This window comes from Hemicordylus capensis, chromosome 4 (assembly GCF_027244095.1).
Source record: "Hemicordylus capensis ecotype Gifberg chromosome 4, rHemCap1.1.pri, whole genome shotgun sequence".
Taxonomy (NCBI): Eukaryota; Metazoa; Chordata; class Lepidosauria; order Squamata; family Cordylidae; genus Hemicordylus; species Hemicordylus capensis.
This window is the reverse complement of record NC_069660.1, coordinates 149814969-149832709: the sequence shown is the minus strand read 5'-3', so window position 1 is coordinate 149832709 and position 17741 is coordinate 149814969. Positions and strand designations below refer to the sequence as shown.

Sequence of the window (17741 nt, the reverse complement as noted above, 5' to 3'; positions counted from 1 at the left end):
TTCCTTTTGGCCACAGGCAGGGGAGTTATTGGTCAAACTGTAGCCATGAAACTGACTGGGTGACTTTAGGCAGTTCATTCTCTTCAGCCTGATTTACCTCACAGGACTATTGTGTAGATACAAGTGGGGAGGGAGAATCAATCACACATACACACGCATAACAACGATCGGGCAAGGGGAGACAGTTGTCTAGGGTCCCCACTGCCTGGAGGGGGCCCCCAGAGGCACCTCACGTGACTCCCCATTGCCCCCTGCCCAGCCCCAAGGCCCCTCAGCCACTTGCCCTGTTCGCCGTCTCTCCTGCTTGTTCTCCTGGCCCGGAATGGAAGCAGCAGACAAGTTGCAAAGAGCTCCTTTTCTCTCCGCCTCTCAGCTGATCGGAGGGTGGGCGGGGCTTCTAGGGAAGCCTCCGTGTAGGCCTCTGTGAAGCCTGAACTCCAGTAGGGCCCAAGCCAGCCAGGAAGGAGGAGGCAGCCAGAGTGGCCACCACTGTTCTCTGCAGCAGAAGACCCCTTGCTGCCCTGCCGAATCCAGCATTTGCCAGGTAGAGTGTGAACTCCTTTTTGTGGTTACCTTTCCCGTCCCCCCCCCATATATAGGGATCTGCTTGCCATAGGGCTTTGATATGGGGGGTGGGACTGAGAAGTCTCTGACTATTTATTTTAAAACAGCTTGGAAAATTTGCTGGCTTAAAAAACAAACTATCTAAAAAGTCCTATAAGTGGCTTGTTTTATGGCAGAAAATTACAAAAACTATTGGAACAAACAGTATTATATTTATTTTATTCATTCATTCATCCTATCTAATAAAAGGCTTGGTGTCCGTCCGTGGACGGACACCAAGCGTGTGTCCGTGCCTCCCTGGCCTCCCATGCGAAGCGCATGGCCAGAAGGAGCCAGGGAGGCAGGACCGCCAGCACCCGGCGGCCATCTTGGGCGGCCAGAAGCGGCCGCCCCGAAGAAGCCGGGTAAGCGGCGGCGGGGGACACTGGCCGAGGCGGTGGCAAAGCCGCTGCCTCGGCCAGAGGAGGCGGCGCGGCCGAGGAGGCGGCAGAGCCATGGCCGAGGCCTGGCCGTGCCGCCGCTTACCCGGCTTCTTCGGGGCGGCCGCTTCTGGCCGCCCAGGATGGCCGCCGGACGAGGCGGCAGACAAAACAATGCGGCGGTGGGCCCGGGCAGCGGTGGGCCAGGCCGGAGCCGCGGTGGGTGGCGGGCCCAGCCGGAGCCGCGGGCGGCGGTGAGTGGCGGGCCCGGCCGGAGCCCCGGGTGCCGGGGGGTGGCGGGAGAGGGAATGGCGGCGAACGTCTGGAGTGCAGAGCTCCACTAGCGCCCGTTAACCAACAGGCTACAAAACCACTAGTTCATTTATAAATACACTTATGTTCAAGTTGTTTTGCAACCCAGAAGGTCTGAGAGAGAACTGTGAAACATGTCTTGTGCTTTTATTTTATTTTTCTTGTGTGTGAACTGCTCCCCAATAACTCGCAGGGACTTCACGGTAAATCTGGCCAACATGTGAACGCAGCACCTCCATTCCAGAGGAGATGTATGTTAAAGGGCTTTAAAAGCCTCCTGTGAAAAACCTCCTGGAATCAAACTTGACTGAATTTGTTCAGAATTCTGAGAAAACAAACATAGGCTCACCCTGCATGGTTGAAAGTCTCCTTTGCTAATCTGCAGCGAGGGGGCCATTTTAATAAGTAGTGTTTTTAGTGTGTTCTAGGCATTAAAAGTAGCACAAACATATAGTACTCAATGTATATCACTATATATTGTGAAGTGTGCATGTGTGTATTCAGTGAAATGTATTTCCAGGCAGCATACTTATTTTGAAATATCAGACTTAAATCCTTGGGGGCCTGGGGTGTGCGGAGGCCCTGGACTTTGAGTGGGGGGTGCATTTTAAAATCTCGTCTCTGAGCCCACTCCAACCTTGCTACGCCCCTGCACACACACACACACACACACACACACTCCTGAGTTCCAGGGAAGAAGGGCAGGATCCAAATTCCAGAAGATGGGGGGTGGGGGTAAAACTTGGGTCCCCTGATATTGCTGGACTAATTCAATCACTCCCAGCCATGGTGACCAATAGCTAGGGATGATGGGAGTTGGAGTCCAGCCACAGCTGGTGAGCCTTGGGTTGGCTACACCCCTGAGCTGGAGCAAAGCTGCCCTAATTTGGCCCTCCCACAGGTGTTGGACTTGGGTGGAGCCTCTGATAGTCCAAGACTAAAGACAGTGGCACCGCAATGGTGTTTTAGAGAAGAGAGCAGAGGGAGATGGAATGTTATAGTGGTGAGAGTGTCAGTGTCCATGAAACTCATTGGGTGACTTTTACCCCTGCTATCTTGGCAAAGAGGCACCTTTTAACGTGGTGATTCTCTTTTATTTAGCATGGGGAGAGTAACTGGCCCTATCCACCCCCAGCACAGTACCTCCAGTGACTGTTGCTGGTGTCTATCTTATGTTTTTTTTTAGTTTGTGAGCCCTTTGGGGACAGGAACCCATCATATTTATTTATTGTTTCCTTGTGTAAACTGCCCTGAGCCATTTTTGGAAGGGTGGTATAGAAATTGAATGAATGAATGAATAATAATACACCAGATATAACTGTAGTTGAGAAGAAAAACAAGTTAGAATAACTGACTGCTGCTGATTGACAAAATGATTTTAGAAAATTGCAAGAGAAGAAAAACCAATCTAAGTGTTGCATGGATTGACTACAAGAAAGCCTTCGATTCATTGCTTCACACATGGATACTACAATGTTTAGAAACAACTGGTGTCAGCAAAAATATTCAGATATTTATTAAAAAAGCAATGAGCATGTGGAGTACACAGTTAACAATCAATGGCGAGACACTTGGACAGGTTAGCATTAGAAGAGGCATTTCCCAAGGGGACTCACTATCCCCTCTGTTGTTTGTAATCACCATGACCCCACTTTCACAAATACTAAACAAAACAGGCCTCGGATACCAAACATCTAAAACATCCAGTAAAATCAACCATCTGCTGTACATGGACGATCTGAAGTTGTATGGAAAGTCCCAGTCAGAAATCGAATCACTGCTAAACACTGTCCATATATTCAGTAGCGATATAGCAATGGAGTTTGGACTAGACAAGTGTGCTGCATTAATAATGAACAGAGGGAAAATAACAAAAACAGAAGGAATAGAACTGCCCAATGGAAGCAAGATCAAGAACCTGGAAGAGAAAAAACCTTACAAATACTTGGGCATTCTCCAGGCTGATAACATCGCACACACTGAAGTTAAAGGAAAATTTGGAAGTGAATACATCAGGAGAGTTAGAAAAATCCTCAAGTCCAAACTCAATGGCGGGTACACCATACAAGCCATAAACACCTGGGCTATACCTGTTATCAGATACACTGCAGGAATAATAGACTGGACCCAGGCAGAGCTAGAGATGCTGGATCGTAAGACCAGGAAAATCATGACCATCAATCATGCTCTGCACCCCCACAGTGATGTCGATAGGCTATACCTCCCTCGCAGCTCAGGTGGAAGAGGAATGCTGCAAGTCCATCAAACAGTAGAGGAGGAGAAAAGAGGCCTTGAAGAATATATCAAGGACAGTGAAGAAGATGCACTTCAAATGGTCAATAACAAGAAACTATTCAACACCAATGAAACAAAGCAGGCCTACAAGAAAGAACAAGTCAAGAACCGAGCAGAAAAATGGAAAAATAAGCCCCTGTATTGTCAATATTTGTACAATATAAGTGGAAAATCAGACATCAGCAAGACCTGGCAATGGCTTAAGAATGGCAACCTGAAGAAAGAAACAGAGGGTTTAATACTGGCTGCACAAGAACAAGCACTAAGAACAAATGCAATAAGAGCAAAAGTCGAAAAATCCACCACAAACAGCAAGTGCCGCCTTTGTAAAGAAGCAGATGAAACAGTGGACCACCTAATCAGCTGTTGTAAAAAAAATCGTACAGACTGACTACAAACAAAGGCATGACAAAGTAGCAGGGATGATACACTGGAACATCTGCAAAAAATACAAGCTACCTGTAGCCAAAAATTGGTGGGACCATAAAATTGAAAAAGTTGAAGAAAATGAAGATGTAAAAATATCATGGGACTTCCGACTACAAACAGACAAAATCTGCCACACAATACACCAGATATAACTGTAGTCGAGAAGAAAGAAAGAAAAGTCAAAATAATCGACATAGCAATACCAGGGGATAGCAGAATAGAAGAAAAAGAAATAGAAAAAATCACCAAATACAAAGATCTACAAATTGAAATTGAAAGGCTGTGGCAGAAGAAGACCAAAATAATCCCAGTCGTCATTGGCGCCCTGGGTGCAGTTCCAAAAGACCTTGAAGAGCACCTCAACACCATAGGGGCCACAGAAATCATCACCAGCCAATTACAAAAAGCAACTTTACTGGGAACAGCCTATATTCTGCGACGATATCTATAACCATTGACAATAAAATTCTGGCATCCCAGGTCCTTGGGAAGGACTCGATGTCTGGATAAAACAAACCAGTCAATAACACCTGTCTGACTGTGTAAATAAGAAATAATAATAAATAAATAAATAACAACAACAACAAATTTGGGCCACTCACCATCTCTCAGATAATCTATCTCATAAGATGGTTGTGAGTTTAAAATGGTGGTGCAGGGGAACCATGTATGTTAAGAACATAAGCACACCCCTGCTGGATCAGGCCCAAGCCCATCTAGTCTAGCATCCAGTGGCTCACCAGAAGCCCCTGAGAAGCCCACAGGCAAGAGCTGAGGGCATGCCCTGTCTTATGTTGTTGCTCCCCTGCAACTGGTATGTAGAGGCATCTTCACTCTGAGGCTGGAGGTACCCTATAGCCATCAGACTAATAGCCACTGATAGACCTGTCTTCCATGAATTTATCTAAACCACCCAGGCTGCTGGCAGTCACCACATCCTATGGCAGAGAATTCCATAGATTAATTATGTGCTGTGTGGAAAAAGTACTTCCTTTTGTTGGTCCTAAGTTTCTTGGCAATCAGTTTCATGTGGTGACCCCTGGTTTTAGTGTTGTGAGAGAGGGAGAAAGATTTCTCGCTATCCATTATTTCTACTCCAGACACAATGTTATAGACCTCTATCATGTCTCGCTGTAGTTGCCTCTTTTACAAACTAAAAAGCCCTAGATGCTGTAGCTTTGCCTCACAAGGAAGGTGCTCTAGGCCCCTGATCATCTTGATTGCCCTCTTCTGCACCTTTTCCAGTTATACGATGTCTTTCTTAAGATACGGTGACCAGAACTGTACACAGTAATCCAAATGTGACCACACCATAGATATGTATAAGGGCATTATATTAGCCTTTTAATTTTAATTCCCCTTCCTAATTATCCCTAGCATGGAATTTGCTTTTTTATGCTGCCATGCACTGAGTTGGCACTTTCAACGGGCTGTCCACCACGAGCCTATGATCTCCTGGCCAGTCACTGACAGCTCAGATCCCATCAACGTACTTGTGAAGTTGGGGGTTTTGCCCCAATGTGCATCACTTTACACTTGCTTATGTTGAAGGCATTTGACATTTTGTTGCCCACTCCCCCGGTTTGGAGAGATTGTTTGGGATTTTGCTTCCCTAAATTTAGATTTACATATCAGGTGGTATAAAAATATGATAGATAGATTAGATAGATAGGATAGATAGATAGGATAGATTAGATAGTTTAGTGTCATCTGCAAATTTGGCCACCTTGCTGCCTACCCCAACTTCTAGATCATTTTTGAATAAATTAGCACTGGTCCAAGTACAGATCCTTGGGGGACCCCACTTCTTGCTTCCCTCCATTGTGAAAACTCTCCATTTATACCTACCCTCTTGCTTCCTGTCCCTCAACCAGTTACCAATCTTCACAGGAACCTACAAGAAGCCCTTGCTCTGATCTTCTTGGAGGAAAACCTCCTCGGCCTAAAATGTGAAGATCTGAACATCAGACTGAAGGCTCTCCAGAAGTTCTTCAGGATCCTCACAGGGGTCAAGTCTGATGTGAGTTCCTTGGTGGAGCCCTTTAGGCAACACAGCACTCCCAGCCCTTCTCAAGGCTTCCCCTCCCAGGCCCATCATGCAAGGCACCCGGCATGCAATAAGCCACCAGAACGCTTAGCACCTACATAGCATGTCTAGAGTATTTAGTGCACTTCACGGAAGTGATCTCAGGAGACTCTGCAACAGCCCTGCAAAGGTCGTCCACTATTATGATAACTAGGTGGCAGCTAGTGGGGCTGAGGCTGAGAGAAGCTTGCCAAAGCAGCCCAGCGACTCCATGGTTGAGATAAGATTTGAACTGGGGTCTTTGCAAGGCATATTCTTAGACCTGATAGTAGCTCTCCAGCGATCCCCCTGTGTTATCCTTGTATGCACATCACAGCTAGAGACAGAATGCCATGTCCCAAATCCCACCTTTGCCTCAGAACACAAAGCCAGATCACCAAAGCTTTATTGTTCATGAAATGAAACGTCTTTTGAATCTCCTCATCCTTCATACCACTTCCTCTGTCTAAAGCATGTAGGGGAATTTTTCTCACCACTGTGTGAGCAGCTGCAAAATCTCACTCTTCCTAATCATTTTTTAAAAACAATTTTTTCACAGCCCTGTCTAGGGCTGCAATCCTATTCCCAGGATCTAGCCTAGGTGGAAGACCTATTGAGCTCAGCAAGATTGACATCTGAATACACATGAATAGAATCAGGCTCCATGCATACATATAGGAGGCTGAAGTCAGTCTTCTTCTAAATCAGGTGACATCACACAACTCCCCCCAAAATAAGACCACCACCCCCGGAACAAACTGACCCTCTTTTATCCCAAAACATCCACGTGGGACCCACTTTTAATTCCTGTCAGTCTCTTTCTTTGTGTACTTCTCTTCTTCTTTAAAAAGAACTTAAAGAAGAAGAAGTAGTGATGCTGCTGCTCCTGCAACACACATGGGCAATGGTGGGGCTGTGACTCAGTTGTGGGTCACAATCCACAAATTAAAAAAGACGAACAGGTTAGACTGGACAATGGATTTCTCTTGACTGTCACTGCCATTCACTGCTAGCACCAGAGATTCAAATGGTTCTTTTAATGGTGATGTGTGTCCATGGCCAAAGGGCAAATGAGCCTGTAGCCACCTCTTCCCCACTAGGTGATTACTCGATAATGAAAAACACGGATGGGTTTTGCAGGCTGGTCAGAAGTGGCGTGTGAGGTGCAAAGTGTCCCCGAGGATAAATCTAAAGTCCTGTTCTTGGAGCTGATGGTCCTTTACTCCTAACAGCCATTAATCTGTGTCTTTCCTCAGCCAACTGGACAGCTGCCTGATGAGCTGACTGGACGTCTGGTGGCAATGACTTGCCTCTGTGCTTTAGAGGACAACGGAGAGATCAGGGAGATGGCGGCAGAAGACTTGTGCGAGCTCCTGCCCATCGTGCGCCATGGAGAACGTAAGTCAGAAAGGAACAAGATCTGCTACCTGCCAAAATCACTGAACTTCATTACCCAAACAGAACATTACCCGGTGGGATCAGAGCCCCAGTTGATTGGATAGAAATAGAAAACTACGCCTACTTGAAGCTGAGGGGGATAACCCCGCCCAGTTCTTTTCTGTCCTCAAAAGTTCCAGCGACTTTTTCCTTCTCTCATATTTTTGCTAATTCTGATTGTTTCCTTACTGATTGCTCTTTTCTGATTCCCTTGTCGTCTTACCTTGAATATGTTATAATTTTAAAACAAACAAAAAAACCCTACTTTTGTCTTTCTTCTGCTGGTCCCTCTGTTTTCCCTTACTCCCCTCCTGTGCTGCATGTGGTGATCCGGACGATCAACACACTACAGCGTTCGCCTTCCGAAGGGGAGAGGCCCCCATGCTGACTTTCCAGGGGGGCCACATTCAGTGAAAGCACAGCTGTTAGCCACGGCTGCCTCTGGGCCGTTCGTGCGCCTGACCCTGGATGTGGAGAGTTCCTCAGAGCCAGATACGACCGCCTGCGGGCCGCTCGTACTCGCTGTATCTCCGCCCCCTTCGCAAGCACCGGCAATTCAGGAGGTCCGGGAATCAGGCCACCCGCTGAGACCGTGCCTCACTCGCTCCTCGTGGGCCCAGCACCAGCGTTATGAACAAACTGTGGAAAACCGTGAGTCCCCTGGGCAGTGGCTTTTCCTAGGTAAAAGGTGCCCAGTAGCTAATCCCCTGACCTCCTCAGCTGATATCAGGGCACTGGGTGTTTTTAAAGGAGCAGCTACACCTAAGATGGTGGCAGGGGGCCCTTATAAAATGGTTCTGGGTACCTCAGCTAATTTAGTGGGAAATGGAGAGAACAGGCCAGAATCCTCCCAATCTATCACTTCTAATTTACAAGCAGCAGAGGGCGCTGCAGAGACTGAGAATCAACCATCTCCTTCTGCCCCACAATCTAATTTGCCCAGATCTGTTCCCCCTGAGTGGCAGGCATGGTTTTAAAATGCCATAATTGACACTATTTACACTATTTATAAGACCTGCTAAGAAACAAAGGGGATCCAGCAAGCGCAAGAGGCGGGCAACTTCTTCAGAAAATTCGGCTCCATCTAGCTCTTCGTGTCCCTCTCCCCACAAGTCGAAGGCCCAAACCAAACATCTTAAAAAACACAAGAAGTCCAAGGATAAGGCTTCTGCCACCAAGGACTACCGTTGTTCTGAAAATTCCAGCCAAGGTTCTGGGGATCCAGACCCCCTTCACCTGAGGCCCTTAGTTCAAAACAAGCTAACCTCAGGGACAGTGCCCATTGGTATTGGTGACACTGGGCTCTGGGATAATGTGGGCAATTTGGAGGGAGACATTCAGGATCCAGACTCCCTACCTAAGGAGGAGGGCGAGTGGTCTGGGGGTGAGGGTGTGGAACCTCGTAATATTTTCCAACGCCTCTTTATTGCAGATGATTTTTCTCCCCTGATGTCAAGGGTCCACAAGGCTATTGGCCTGCAAGCTAATTCAGGACCTGACCTTATTCAGTCTGGAAAGGGAAATTTAGTATTAGAGAAATGCTTCTACCTTTACCGGATTTGTCTAGTAGAAAAAACCCTTTTGGCTGCCACTAGATTCTATTCTCCGCCCCCCCCCCAATTCAATTTTTATTAATTTTTAACAATAATAACCATAACAATCATAATAAACACAAATGGACTTCCCGCGCACCTCTCTTCATGAAATAACAACTATAAAGTTACCCTTATTATAATATTAATAAAAAACACAAATTTAAACCTTTAAAATAAAAAAAAGAGAACCATTAATCTACCCAACCTGCATTTCAAATTTCAAATCCTGCTGTAAGATCAATAGTAGGAAAATAATTCTTTAAATACAACAAAAAAGGTTTCCAATCTTCCTTGAAACGTTCTAAGCTTTGATCTCTTATCAATGTTGTAAGTTTTGCCATCTCTGCATATTCCAAAATTTTTATCAGCCAATCTTCTTTTGAAGGCAGTTCATTACTCTTCCATTTCTGTGCATATATTATTTTAGCCACCCTAGATGCATACATGAAGAGAGTTAAGTTAGCCACTAGATTCTATTCTTACCAAAAAAGGAACATGTGGATCTCTTAAAGACCCCCAATACCGATGCTCCAATAGCCCAGTTGGTCAGTGGCTCCTTAGTGCCAAAGGATGGCGAGGTCACAATCAAAGATCCTGCTGACAAAAAGGCGGAACTATCGTTTCGCAAGGTCCATGATAATCCATCCCTGACCACGCGGGCTGCAGCTGCAGCGTCAGTGGTGGCCAAGGGCTTCTCTGCTGTGGGTGGATGACCTTTTGAATGACACACCCACAGATCCAACAAAGCTGAGGCAGCAACTGCTTAAAATCCAAAAGGCTCAGGCCTTTATGGCCGATGCCACTTTAGATTCAATCAGGTTTGTCTCACGGGCATCTGCTGCTGCGGTTGTAGGGCGCCTCCACTTCTGACTTAAACATTGGCAGGTCAATGCCACTTCTAAAAATAATCTCACCACTGTGGCGTACGATGGCACCAAGTTATTTGGAAAGAATGCACTTAAGGATGTGCTAGTAGAATCCAAAGACCAAAAAAGGGGGCCATGCCAACAGCCCCAAGATAATCTGATAAGCCATTTTCCAAAAGACTCTATTGACTAACTCAGTCCTCCTTTCAGCCCATTTGTGGATTCTGGTTCTTTAGGGGCCGGGGTCAAGACTTTAGAACCCAGAGGTTCAACTGGAACAGACAGGGTGGTTCCTATAGGAACACTGGTTCCAATAAGCAGCCCTTCTTACAGCATAAGCAGGCCAAAGGCCAACAATGACTTGCCGCTCCAAAAATTGGGCGGTCATCTGACGGAGCACCTCCACGCCTGGGAAGCATCCGTTTCAGACAAATGGACTTAAAAGATGATACGGGACGGGTACAAAATAGATTAAGTAGTTCCCCCTCCTCACAGGTTCCTCACTATCCCACATCTGCACTCTATTATCAGGCACTCTAAGCTTCTTTGAGTGATTCATCATCTACAGGAAATCGGCGCAGTGGAGCCTGTTCCACCCCTGCAATGGGGGGAAGGCCAGGCTTTGCATGCTGGGTCCACCTAGGAGGGCAATAGTTTGTGAGGTCCCATCCCTATTCCTTTCCATTGCAGAGGCGCTGATGTATACACCTTGGGGCGAGGACCTGGTGAAAAGAGCTCTCTCTGCCCTGGGACCAGCTACAGAAACTGAGCCTGCTTTCTTCAGTGGCAGCTGCTACAACATTGCAACAGTGAGTGACAGATGAGTCAGAGGGCTTCTTGAATCCGTTTGAGTGTGTCTCTGAGTCCCACATCCTCCTTAAGAGTCGCCACACTCCCTTTTTCTGAGGACAGGGACAACCCAGGAGGCTGGCTGAGAGCTACAGCACCTTTGAAACTGTGACATGCTATCTCCTGGAAGCAAGAATGGCCATGTTGGGTCAGACCCTTCTGTGAATGGGACTTGACAAAACCATACATGTCGAAATAATATACCAGTAGTTCATTTGTATGTGTATGATATGTGTTGCATATTAGCATGGCTTTGTACTTATAGCATGTTGTATTCACAGTATTGTGTATTAGATTCCTTTGTTCTGTATTAATATAAAGCACTCCTGCTATTCCAAGAGAGTGTCTCTTCCTTTGTTCCATTGCTTCCTTTGCTCTTTTGGACAGTCTTCCTGCCCACCCAGATGGGCAACGGGCAGACAATGCATGCCATTCACAAGTGTGTTGTTTCAGGTCTTCGGTGGATTCCTCTACTCCGAGCAGCTCCTGGAAGTCATGCACTTCTTGGCAGGGGATTTGACCACTGAAGGCTCATTTGACCTCCTAAACATATTCCACCTGCTGCGCGAGTTCATAAAGCAGTTCAGCGGCAAGTCGATGTGGGTAAGGAGCTGTGAGGAGCCCCCTGGGAAGGATGTCAAGCCAGTCTTTCTGCCACTGGGTTGCATGAGCCTGATCCTCCGCATGTGTGATGGCACTCGACTTGGTCTTCTAAAGTGTTAACTGATTTGGATACCTCAGAGGCGGTATCCACAAACCATGTTCATAAAACTAGGTACAAATACTTCTGTAAAACAGGAATGACAATGCTAAAAAAACTAAGGAGCACAGCTCAGGTTTTTTAGTCTCTCTTCAGACCAAATCAATGGGACCCACAACAAAAGGTTGCATTCCCCAAAATTAACGTCCACCTCCAGGAGTGGAGCTCAAGCAGGCCATTCCGCACCCCTCAACATATAAAGTTTTCTGTCCTTTTCTCCCCATCGTCAACATTTTGTGGTTCTTGGTGACTACTGAGCACACTCAGGCATCACTGGGCTGTTTTTGTTTCTTCTTTGTTTTATTTTACTTACTTACTTTCTTACTTTGGTTGGTTGGTTGGTTTCCATACAGCCCTTCCAAAAAATGGCTCAGGGCGGTTTCCATTAAAATAAAACGAAAATCAATTAAGTATTAAAATCAAAAACTGTAAAAACAACATAAAACCATTATTAAAACGGTTTTTAAAACCTTCGAAAACCAGGCCAAACCTTTACAGTTTAAAAGTTTAAATACCCTGGAAGGCCAAGCCAAACAGATAGGTCTTAAGCGCTCTCCTGAAGGCCAATAATGAACTCAGATTATGGATTTCTGTTGGGAATGCATTCCACAGCCCAGGAGCAGCTACAGAGAAGGTCTGCCTCTGAGTTGCCACCAGAAGTGTTGGTGGTAACTGAAGACAGACCTCCTCAGATGACCTTAGTGTGTGGTGGGGATCATGCATAAGAAGGCGCTCTCTAAGATATCTTTACAAATGTATCTACTCATGCAGACCTTGGGAGTCCTCCAAAGATGAAAAAAAGCCACCCAACCTTATATGTTGGGTAGCCCTTTTCTGCTTTCCAATCTATAGGCGCTCAACCATTTGAGTTCACTATTAGAACAGGTTATTTGCAAATATCATATTGCCTCCCCTACTTGGACTCCCCTGAGATACATAATTTAATACTGGCCCTCACCAATTTTGTAAATGTGGACATGTTACCTTTGAAATAAGCTTTAGAAGAGGCCAGCTTCACTAGCCTTATTTTGTCCCACAGTTTTAGAGGCCATCCTTTCTTAGATCTGTCTGCAGTTTTTAGTGCCTGGGGATTTAATCCCAGCGGGGGAAGGGCATGGGGACACATTCACACACAATATTTAGTATTGAATATGCTAATAACCAAGGGAATAGTGTTTCCCAGGCATCAAGTGAGATCTGTTGGTTCTCTGTTGCTGGGACCGAGGACACCTCTGGGTTATCCTTCCCGTAATCTCCAATGCAGGACAGTTGATTGGATAGAAATAAAAAGCTACGCCTACTTGTAGCTGAGGGGGATAACCACGCCCAATTTTTTTTTGTCCTCGAAAGCTGCAGGCAGCAATTTTTATCTTCTCTCATATCTTTGCTATTTCTGATTGTTTCCTTAATGATTGCTCCTTTCCTATTCCCTTGTCTTCTTACCTTGAATATGTTATAACTTGAAAAGAAAGAAAAGAAAAGAAGAACCTACTTTCTTCTTTCTTCTGCTGGTCCCTCTGTTTTCCTCACTCCACTCCCGCGCTGCATGTGGTGATCGGGGCGATTAACACACTACAGCGTTCGCCTTCCGAAGGGGAAAGGTCCCCACGCTGACTTTCCAGGAGGGCCACGTTCAGGGAAAGCACAGTCGTCGGCCATGGCCGCCTGCGGGCCATTCGTGTGCCTGAACCTGGATGTGGAGAGTTCCTCAGCACCAGAGATGGCTGCCTGCAGGCCACTCGTACTGGCTGTGTCTCCGCCCCCTGTGCAAGCACCAGCAATTCAGGAGGTCCGGGAATCAGGCCGCCTGCTGAGACCGCTCCTCACTTGCTCCTTGTGGGCCCAGCACCAACTTTACAAACAAACTGTGGAAAACCGTGAGTCCCCTGGGCAGTGGCTTTTCCTAGGTAAAAGGCGCCCAGTAGCTAATCCACTGCCCTCCTCAGCTGATATCAGGGCACTGGGTGTTTTTAAAGGAGCAGCTACACCTAAGATGGTGGCAGGGGGCCCTTATAAAATGGTTCTGGGTACCTCAGCTAATTTGGCAGGAAATGGAGAGAACAGGCCAGAATCCTTCCAGTCTACCAGTTCTAATTTACAAGCAGCAGAGGGCGCTGCAGGGACTGAGAATCAATCATCTCCCTTTGTCCCACAATTTAATTTGGTCAGGTCTGTTCCCCCTGAGTGGCAGGCATGGTTTTAAAATGCCATAATTGACACTATTTACCAGATAAGACCTGCTAAGAAACAAAGGGGATCCAGAAACCACCACCACCCCAAACCCATCTTCCATCATGTAGATCTCTAGGTGACTTAGGTCAGTTTGGTTCAACCTCAGCAGTAATGCAGCTGCCCTGCATGTCCAAGTTCTTGCACTGTGTCTGGCATTCACAGTTCCTCATATGAATGGATCATGTGTGCCACAATCCTCTGTAACATTACACAGGTTGCAAGGTGTACAACTTGTTCTGCTAGTCTCTACTGAGGAAGCAGCACAGGAATCCGAGTGCTTGTGCTCTTCCCTCATTACTAGCTGCTCACACAAACAAGAGGATGCCCCAGAAAAATCTTGGTAGCAAAGTAGAGAAGTTTGTGATGCCTTTGCATCCACCCTGCCTAGGACAGTGAAAGCCCTTGAGCCAGCCTTGCTTCCTAGTGCCTTATGAATAACCCTCTTCTTACCTGACAGTTGGAGGAACTTCTGGACCAATTGTTCATCCGGTTGAAGGACAGAGTCCCACATGGACAAGACGTAGCCTTGCTAGCCTTCCCCATCTTGGCAGTAGATCATCTTGAGGAGGTGGTGCTATACCTCCTCAAACACCCTTTCAGGTATGGAGCATGCTGGAGCTTGTACTAATTTGGGTGACCCCCTTGGGGATCTGTGGGGCTTCCCCAAAGAGCATCTTTCTCCCTGCTGCTGATGCAACCCAGGGTGTGCTTCCCAGCAGATGCATTAGTTGTGCCCCTTTGTTCTCCTTGCTGGCCTGGCCTACAGTACATGGAAACTGGGGGCGGTTTAAGGCTGGGGTGGCGATATGGGGCTCACAGGCTGGGCTGGGCCCCTGGGAGAGTCTTGCCTGGCCCCTGGAAGCCCTTCCAAACTTTTCAAACCGCTTTGAGAACTTTTGTTGAAGAGCAGAATACGTGAATAGTAGTGATCAAGTTATGGTTAAGCATTTGGCCCCAGTGTCACATAAAGAACATATTTTTTCTTTCCGATTGGTAAGAAATACAGATATTTCTACTACACTGTAACTTTCACAACTCTCTTTTTCGTTGTGAACTAGCAGGGATGTGATAGATACACGTGTGTGTAGTGCGCTGCTTGATAGCATGTGCTCCACAACTGTGAATCTTGCACCACAAAGCTATGGAGCGTGGTGACCTGGTAGAGGGTCAGCGCATGAGCCTGGACGACTGTCTGGAGAAGAAAGTGCTCCCCCCAGTGTAGAAGCTGAACATGCCTGGTCTGTGGGGTTTGACTGCTTCTCCTGTCTTTCCATTTGCAGCAAGTGCCAGGAGCACTGGCAGGCAATATTCAATGCCACAGCCAGATACTCTGACCACAGCCGGATACTCGTTGAGGTGGCAAAATGGATGCCGGAGTGCAGCAGAGTTGCGGTAAGGAAGTGGAAACTGCCTTCGGGTCCCCTGCTCCTCATCTGCGTAACCCGAGCTGCATGTATCCTGCCATTTCACAAGCAGAGAGAAGCTACATGCTTGCAGGCGGAAGATTGAAAGTCCCCTCCCTGGCAGCATCTCCCAGATCGGGCTGAGAGAGACTCTTGCCTGCAAGCTTGGAGAAGCCACTGCCAGTCTGTGTAGACAAGACTGAGCAGTATTATATACAGTATATATAATACTGTGTCAGGCAGCTTCCTGTGTTCCACAGAAATTGGCAAGATTCACACAACAAAAAGGTCACCCTGAAAAAATGTCAGCTTTCATTTAAAAAACAAAAGGGCGAACTATTGTTCCATGCGAGTGGGATGCTGTGAGTATGGAAGGGAGGAATCCGAGGTGATTTCATATGCAGGGAGAACAGGGTGGAGTTAGTGGGCCAAGTTGTTGCCTTTTTACCTTGGTCAAGGTAGTTGAGAAGAGAAAAACACAGGAGCAAACCTGTTTCAAAGTTCTGAAAGGCATGTTTCCTCAGACCCTTGATGGCTTCCTTACAAAGAGTGGATTTATTTGTATTTTTATACTGCCCTGCATCCTAAGACCCCAGGGTGTTAAAAACAAGATAAAAACAATAGTAAAATTTCAATGAAAAAAAACTATAGAGAGAGCAAACACAGTTGCAGTTTAAGAAGAGAGCAGGCAGCATCTCAATGGACAGAAGCCTGACTCACTGGCCCGGGCTTCTCCATGCTGCTTCTGCTCTTGACCCGGACTCCTGACAGTAACATGTTAGTGGCTCTCAGGTGGAGAAGTGACACTACCAAGAGGCAAAATGAGGCGGCCTCTCCAAGTGGCAGATTTTGAAGAGTGGCTGTGTGAGAACTGCAGACCCCTCTGACCCACTGGGCCCAGTTCTCTCCGGTGAATTCTGTACAACTCGCATTGAGATGAAGGGGGACTGTGCTAAAGACCATTACTTTGTTCTCACACACCCATTCATTTCCCTGGGGCCTGGGAGGGTAACTTTCCAATGGACTGTGGCCCATGTGAATTAATGGGAAGAGGGCCATCTGGATTGTCCACCTCAGTCAGAAAAATGCCTTGGCCTACCCTTTCCCTGTTGGAAAGGAGAGGTGGTCTTGTGGTAGCAAGCATGACTTGTCCTCTTAACTAATCAGGGTCCGCCCCGGTTGCATATGAATGGGAGACTAGAAGTGTAAGCACTGTAAGCTATTATTCCCCTCATGGGATGGAGCTGCTCTGGGAAGAGCAGAAGGTTTCAAGTTCCCTCCCTGGCTTCTCCAAGATAGGGCTGAGAGAGATTCCTGCCTGCAACCTTGGAGAAGCCACTGCCAGTCTGTGAAGACAATACTGAGCTAGATAGACCAATGGTCTGACTCAGTATATGGCAGCTTCCTATGTTCCTATGTAATCCAAATTGTGGGCATGTAAGAGCAAAGGAGCCCTCAGATGCTGGTTGCAGAGAGAGGCTTCCCTGGCTTTAGGAAGACTGTGGGCCATCCTTGCAGAGTCTCATTCTCCAGTGCATGATGGCATTCTGGTCCAAGAAGACGCAAAAGTACATTTCCTCTCTTTTCCCCTTTCTCTTAGACTCGTGCAGTCCGGGTCTCAACCCCAGTGGGCTGGGTGTCATCAAAGGAAGGCAGACTCCAGCTGTCCCTCAGGACCTGTTGACTCTTTGGGATCTCCAGTCTGAATTCTAATGACAAGCAAGCAGTGAAGGAGAGGTTTCCATACCTCTTACTTGCCCTGCTGCAACAGATCTCTGTATGGCTGGAGGAGAATCTGGGTGTGATGTGAGTAGTGCGTTGAGGAATGGAGGGCAGAATTCCTCCTCCTTTCAGCCAGACGTGCTCCCCTTGTAGTTGCCAACTGTGCCTGAGCCCTAGCAACAAGAAGGAACGGCTCTTGGGCTCTCCTTCTGGTCACAAGGTTGTTTTTTTCTACACAGGACTTTTAGGAGCATCTGGGGAATGTTATGATAACTGGCAGTTTGAACAGACATATAGGGGGGAACAAATAACGATACCTAGAGTTAATGATTAGTCTAGTCGTCCAAGTTAGTCCCCTAAGCCAAAGTGTGAGGGGAATAAATCATTTCACTTTGTCCTTGAGACCCTACTCATGACAAAATGAGGGCATAAGATGCTTGCTGCTTTGGGGGCCAGGTAGTAATGTCTCCATGGGAGGATTCTTGATCTGGTGCGCAAGTGTAGATCTTTCTCCCTTAGGGATCACTGCCGTTCTTCCTAGCAATCTTGGTTTTAGCAAGGTGCTGAAGAAAAGGGCCTGTACCAGAATGCTGACAACACCTCTCTCCTCCAGTGCGTTCTCCACAGCGTGGATGAGATAACTTCTCCGGCCGTGGGGCTCAGTTAGCCCCCCAACTTGTTCTACTTTGTAATATGTAATTTAACAAAAAGAATTTAAAAAAACATGTTTAAAAGGGGAAACAAGGCTGCACCTCTGCGGACATCCTCGCAGCTCCCCAAGAAAATACTTGGC

General features: G+C 46.9%; 1 protein-coding gene across 9 annotated transcripts in view; it reads left to right on the top strand.

Moving 5' to 3' along the window:
- Positions 1-452: 452 nt before the first annotated feature.
- Positions 453-17741, top strand: part of LOC128324899 (phosducin-like) — a 35251-nt gene continuing 17962 nt past the window's right edge. For 3 of the 9 annotated variants that reach the window (XM_053250056.1, XM_053250055.1, XM_053250048.1), the window contains exons 1-5: positions 453-544; positions 7341-10791; positions 11285-14423; positions 15104-15215; positions 16827-17032. The gene's annotated coding sequence lies outside the window, so the exon portion shown is untranslated. Of the gene's footprint in view, positions 545-5893; positions 6040-7340; positions 10792-11284; positions 14424-15103; positions 15216-16826; positions 17033-17741 lie in introns of all 9 variants that reach the window. The other 6 variants (XM_053250054.1, XM_053250051.1, XM_053250053.1 and 3 more) reach the window with 6 other exon arrangements.